The sequence below is a fragment of the Rhincodon typus genome, chromosome 2 (assembly GCF_021869965.1).
Source record: "Rhincodon typus isolate 14 chromosome 2, sRhiTyp1.1, whole genome shotgun sequence".
Taxonomy (NCBI): Eukaryota; Metazoa; Chordata; class Chondrichthyes; order Orectolobiformes; family Rhincodontidae; genus Rhincodon; species Rhincodon typus.
In genome coordinates, this window is record NC_063333.1 from 17,203,694 (window position 1) to 17,210,134 (window position 6,441).

Below are 6,441 nucleotides of genomic sequence, written 5' to 3' on the forward strand. Positions count from 1 at the left end.
GTTCTGAGGAAGGGTCACCGGACCCGAAACGTTAACTCTGTTTTCTCCTCCACAAATACTGCCAGAACTGCTGACCATTTTCAAGGGGTCTGCTTGAGGGTTATTTTCTGAATTTGGAGGGGCTACTTTGTGGCTTTGGAGGGCTATTATTTGTTATTCAAGAGCCAGTTTTTTACTCTCACTAATTATTTTATTTGGCGGTGCAGTCATTTTGTAACACGATAAAAGAAGGGGGCAGTGAAGAGCAACTGAGGAGGATTCTGGGAGGAGTTGGCTCGCTCACCATGACAGAGAAAGGGATTGCAGAGGAGTCTTTGGAGGGGCTCCTGGTGACAGGTTCAAAATGATGTGGTGCAGAGTCGGGCTCCTGACTGGTGAGTATCAATTATGCAACTTTCTTTTTCCCTGTGTTCAATTTTTTTAACTCTTTAATAGTCTTGCAGTTTAGTCAGAAGTGACACAACAGCAGGTTATAGTACAACAGCTTTACTTAAAATAGCTTTCAGAGCGCAGCAAAATGGAGGAAGGTGCACAGGCACAAAATTTATAGTTTTAGCAGAGTGGCAATTTGACTGCTGTGCAGGGTAGGGTATTCAGACTGTTGCTTGGAGGATAATATATTTATTAAGCCTCTTAGTTGGTAAGTAGTAACTGTAATAAAAGTAACTAGATAGGATTTATTCATTTATTTACTTATTTATTATGAGCCAGTAGTCACCAGAGGGTTAGAAATGGTACTTTGTGGTGTGGCCTGCTTCTCCTGTGAGATGTGGGAAATGAGAGACAGTTCAATTGTTATGACCATAAGACATAGGAGCAGAAGTTAGGCCATTCAGCCCATCAAGTCTGCTCCGCCATTCAATCATGGTCGATAAGGTTCTCAACTCCATTCTCCCGCTTTCTCTCCATAATCCGTGATCCCCTTGGCAATCAAGAACCTATATATCTCTGTCTTAAATATACTCAATGACCTGGTCACCACTGCCTTCTGTGGCAGTGAATTCCATAGATTCACCACTTTCTGGCTGAAGACGTTTCTCCTTATCTCCGTTCTAAAAGGTCTTCCCTTTACTCTAAGGTTGTGCCCTCGGGTCCTAGTCCCTCCTCCCAATGGAAGCATCTTCCCAACATCCACTCTGTCCAGGCCATTCAGTATTCTGTAAGTTTCAATTAGATCCCCCCTCATCCTTCTAAACTCCAATGAGTATAGTCCCAGAGTCCTCAAAAGTTACCCGTATGTTAAACTTTTCATTCCTGGGACCATTCTCGTGAACCTCCTCTGAACCTGCTCCAGGGCCAGTACATCTTTCCTGAGATATGGCGCCCAAAACTATGCACAAAACTCCAAATGTGACCTGACCAGAGCCTTATAAAGCCTCAGTTGTACATCCCTGCTTTTATATTCAAGTCCTCTCAACATAAATGCCAAAATTGCATTTGCCTTCCTGACTACTGACTCAGCCTGCAAGTTTATCTTGAGAAAATCCTGGACTAGAACTCTCAAGTCTCTTTGCACTTCAGACTTCTGAATGTTTTCCCCATTTAGAAAATAGTCCATGCTTTTATTCTTCTTACCAAAGTGCATGACCTCACACTTTCCCACGTCGTACTCCATCTGCCATTTCTTTGCCCACCCTCCTAACCTGTCCAAATCCTTCTGCAGTCTCCCTGCATTCTCAATACTGCCTGTCCCTCTACCCATCTTTGATTCGTCTGCAAACGTAGCCTGAATGCCGTCGGTTCATTCATCTAGATCATTAATGTACAAAGTGAAAAGTTTGTGGTCCCAACACTGACCCTTGAGGAACACCACTTGTGGTGGAACTGCCATCCTGAGAAAGACCCCTTTATCCCCACTTTCTGCTTCCTGCCCGACAGCCAATCTTCTATCCATGCTAGCACCTTGCCTCTAACACCGTGGGCCCTTATCTTACTCAGCAGCCTCCTGTGAGGCACCTTATCAAAGGCCTTCTTGAAGTCCAGGTAGATAACATCCATTGGCTCTCCTTGGTCTAACCTGTCCGTTTCTTCCTCAAAGAATTCTAACAGTTTTGTCAGGCATGACCTCCCCTTGATGAAACCATGCTGACTTTGCCCTATTTTACCACACACTTCCAAGTATTCATAAATCTCATCCTTCACAATCGAGTCCAAAATCTTACCCACGACCAAGGCTAGGCTAATCCGTCTGCAATTTTCAGTCTTTTGCCTTACTCCTTTTTTAAACAGGAGTGTCACTGCGAAGACTGACAAAAAGTAATTATTCAGCTCCTCAGCCATTTCCTTGTTCCCCACTAATATCTCTCCAGTGTCATTTTCCAGCAGTCCAATGTCCACTTTTACCCCTCTTTTGCCCTTTATAGATCTAAAGAAACTCTTACAGTCCTCCTTTATATTACTGGCTGGCATATCCTCATAGTTAATCTTCTCCCTCCTTATTTGTTTTTTTGTTGCCCTCTGCTAGTCTTTGTAAGCTTCCCAATGCTCTGGTTTCCCACTGCCCTTTGCCACATTGTCTGCTTTCTCTTTTGCTTTTATGCTATCCCTGACTTTCTTAGTCAATCATGGTGTCTCATCCTCCCTGTACCATGCTTCATATTCCTAGTGATGAATTTTTGTTGTGTCTCCCAAATGACGCCCAGAAACTCCTGCCATTGCTGTCTTTCCTCCGAGGTTCCTCTCCCAGTCAATTCTGCCCAGCTCCTCCCTCATGCCTCTTTAGTAGCCTTTATTCAGCTATAATACTGGTACCTCTAATTCTATCTTCTCCCCCTCAAATTGCAGAGTATATTGTTCCTAACAACTACATCTGCAGGAAGTGTGTCCATCTCCATGGAGCAGCAGTTGGACTCACTTTGGAACATGCAGATGGTGAAAGCATCATAGTCCAAGTTTCAGGAATGTGGCGACACCCAAAATTGAGGTGGATAGCTGGGTGACTGACTGCCAGGTGGGGCAGGCAGTCATGGTAGGAGACCCCTGTGGCTATTTCCTTCTCAAACAAGCAGACCATTTTGAATACTGTTGGAGGGGGACATGGCCTACCACCTGGTGGAACCAGGTAACCACAGCTTACTATTGTACAGCAGGGAGGGTCAGAAGGGCAGGTGAGCACTAGTAATAGGTGACTGTATAATTAGGGGCATAGGTAGGTGTTTCTGTAGCCGCAAGCCAGACTCTAGGATGGTGTGTTGCCACTCTGGTGCCAGAGGTCAATGTTGTCTCTGAGCAGGTACAGGACATTCTGACCGGGGAGTGTTAGCAGCCAGAGGTCATTGTCCATATTGTTACTAACAACATGGGCAGGAAGAGAGATGAGGTCCTGCAAAGCGAATTTAGGGAATTAAGTAGAAAGTTTAAAAGTAGCACCTCTGAGGTCATAAACTTGGGATTACTCTCTATGCCACATGCTAGTGAGGCCAGTCATAGGAAATTATGGTTGAAAATGTGGTCAAAGAGCTGGTGTAAGAAGGAGATATCTGGATCATTAGGATGTTTTCCAGGGCAGGTGGAATCTATCCAAGAAGGACAGAGTGTACCTAAACTGGAGGGGCACCAATATCCTTGTGGGGAAGTTAGCTAGAGCCACTTGGGAGAGTTTAAACTAATGTGGTGGGGGTGAGAACCAGAGCAGCAGGTTAGGATGGGAGGAGAATGTAGAGATTAATGTGATGAATAAGTACAGCCAGTTTAATGAACTATAAAATATATATTGAATAAGCCAGGATGGAGAAATAATAAAAAGATGCTGAAGGACGGGATAGAGTGCACAGTCAAAATTAGAGTTATTTATACAAATGCACAGATGGTAAGGAACAAATTAAATGTGCTGCAAGCACAGATTCAAATTGGAAACTATGATATGATAGCCATTACGGAGACAAGGCTGCAGAACAGTTGGACTAGGAATTAAACATATCGGGTTATAATGTTTACAGCAGGGATGAAGAAAACAGCAGACGGGGTGGAGTAGCATTATTGATTAGCAACAGAATCACTTCTTGTGGTGAGAGAGGATGTAATGAGGGGAAAGCACTCAGTGGATGCCTTATGGGTGAAATGGAGGAACCGTAAAGGAACTAAAAACACAAAAGGTGTCATTATATAGGCCATCTGACAGCAGCTCAGACATGCTAAATTGTTTAAATCCTGAAATCAGGCAACTATGTCGTAAAAGGTCAGAGTAGCATTATTGGGGGATTTTAATCTTTACATAGACTGGGAAAGGCAGACAAGCACTTGCTAGAAAGGTTCTGGATTTGTGTCCAGGATCATTTCCTACGGCAATATGTCTTAGATGTGATGAGGGAAAAGCAATATTGGATCTAGTAATGAGCAATGAGCCTGATTTAATTTGTGACCTAGTTGTTCATGGCAAATAGTGATCATAACATGATTGAGTTTCATGGAATGTTTGTAAGAGACAAGCAAAGATCGGATATTAGAATTTTGGATTTAAGTAACGCAGACTGTAATGGGATGAAACAGAGACTGTCCACAGTAACTGAATGTCTTCCGAGGTCCTAGCTGAGCGTTCTTTCATTAACATATTTGAAACGGTTGTCTTTGCAGTTATGTTCTCTCGTGGCTTGATTGCTGTCTGACTCCCTCCCGCTTCCCCACTCAGTCAAAGCCACCCTCTCTCTTCCATCTCCTGAACACCCTCCCACTGGGTCCAAACCATCCTGCAACCTTTTCAATCCCCACCCACACTGCAGCCTCTCCTCCTCTCTCTTTCTCTCCAAGTGACTTCTCATTCCTCAGCTCATCACCTTGGAGCCCCTCACTCCTCCACCCCCCCATCTCTGCTATTCCCCAAAACCACTGCAGCCTCACATGTTTCCTACCACACAGCGTCCTCGTCTCCCTGACAGCTTCCACCATACGCCCACCAGCCCAACTGTAGCTCCCAAATACACTACACAGACCCTTTCCAACATCCTGCCCCTGCTGGTCACCCCGGTTCCCCTGTACAGCACCTTCACAACTCAATGCCTTGACCCCTGCCTCCCCCATTCCCCTTGCAGCTCCCCTGTGCACCCTGTTATTCTGCAGACCCTGTGTCTCCGTGACCATATGGACCCACAGACCCAGTGTATCCCACGCTCCCAGATTTTCCCTATCCCTCTTGCAGCCTTCCGTCTCCTGGCTTCACCCTTGCAGATGCTATTTTACTCCCACCCACACCACATTCTGGTGGACCCCCTGTCTACCCCCCTTCCCCTTGCAGACTCCCTGTCTCTGCCTGCCACACCATCCAGGGAGTGAAACGGCTGTGCCCAGCTGTAGCCATCTCTTCTCTGTAACTGGAGAGACACGACCAAGTTGTAGGGCTCCTTCCATATTTTTTAGCAGAAATGAAAAGCCAGAATAAAAAGAAAATTTGGTTCCCTTATCTCTGGTAAGTATATATTAAATAAATCCTTCTTTCCCAGCAAGACTGTTATGCATCTTTTCTTTGCAGTACTGTGAGTTATTCTAAATACATTTCCAGTTGAAGGTGAAGGACTGGCCTGTTCTTCATCATTGATATTGATATTGAGGCTGACTGTTCCCCTGGGATTGTAAAAGCTGAACAGAAACATTTACAGTTCTGCTTTCAAACAATAAGAGAATGATTATGTTTGCAATGACTCTTCATCAATAGGGTAAAACTATTTCACTGCTGTTAATGCAGTAACCACAAGAGAAGATCAGTAACCATTTACAAGGCAGCAGGCAGAAGAGTGATGGTATACTCTCCATTTTCCTGGATGAATGCAGCTCCAAAAACTTGCAAGAAGCTCGACATGATCCAGGACAAAGCAGCTCCTTGGATTGGCACCTCATCAACCGCCATAAACAATGACACATGTTATTGCCAATGCATACTGTATCACATACATGCGCTGCAATTTGCCAAGGCTCCCTCAGCAGCATCTTCCAAACGTGCAACTTCAACCACCTGGGGCATAGGTTTCCCTCAAAGTGACACATCGTCCAGACGTGGAAAGATATCAAAGTTCCTGTTGCTGCATCAGCATCCTCTCCAACACCTATGTGAATGCACCAATATTAACTGGACTGCGCCAATTCAAGGTGTTTCATCATCATCCTCTCAAAGGGCAAGTAAGGATGGGAAATATGGGCTGAGTCTTTCCAGTGATATCCACATCCCATGCACACATAAAATAAACATTGTGACTGATGGTTTATGATTGAATACCTTCACTGAGTATTCCATTATGATTGAGGAAAAGAGCAACATAAGTAAAGTAGTAATAATGAGGACTTTTCTGATATATCCACTCCGTCCTGTTTTTAGCCAACTGATCCTGCCAGCAATATGTGTTCCAAATGAACATACAGGAGCACTCATGTACACATTCTGACTCCGAACACTCTCAGCTAAGTTATTTCAGAATGAATTACAGCTAATGTGCAAATCATGCTTACGGCATC

The 6,441-nt window shown here is 44.5% G+C and overlaps 1 long non-coding RNA gene across 1 annotated transcript; it reads left to right on the forward strand.

The window, feature by feature from the left end:
* The first annotated feature begins 284 nt into the window (after positions 1-284).
* On the forward strand, positions 285-6,194 carry LOC125487220. The gene is made up of 2 exons (XR_007265734.1): positions 285-374; positions 5,648-6,194. It is a non-coding gene; the product is annotated as an uncharacterized LOC125487220 (long non-coding RNA).
* The last annotated feature ends 247 nt before the right edge of the window (positions 6,195-6,441 follow it).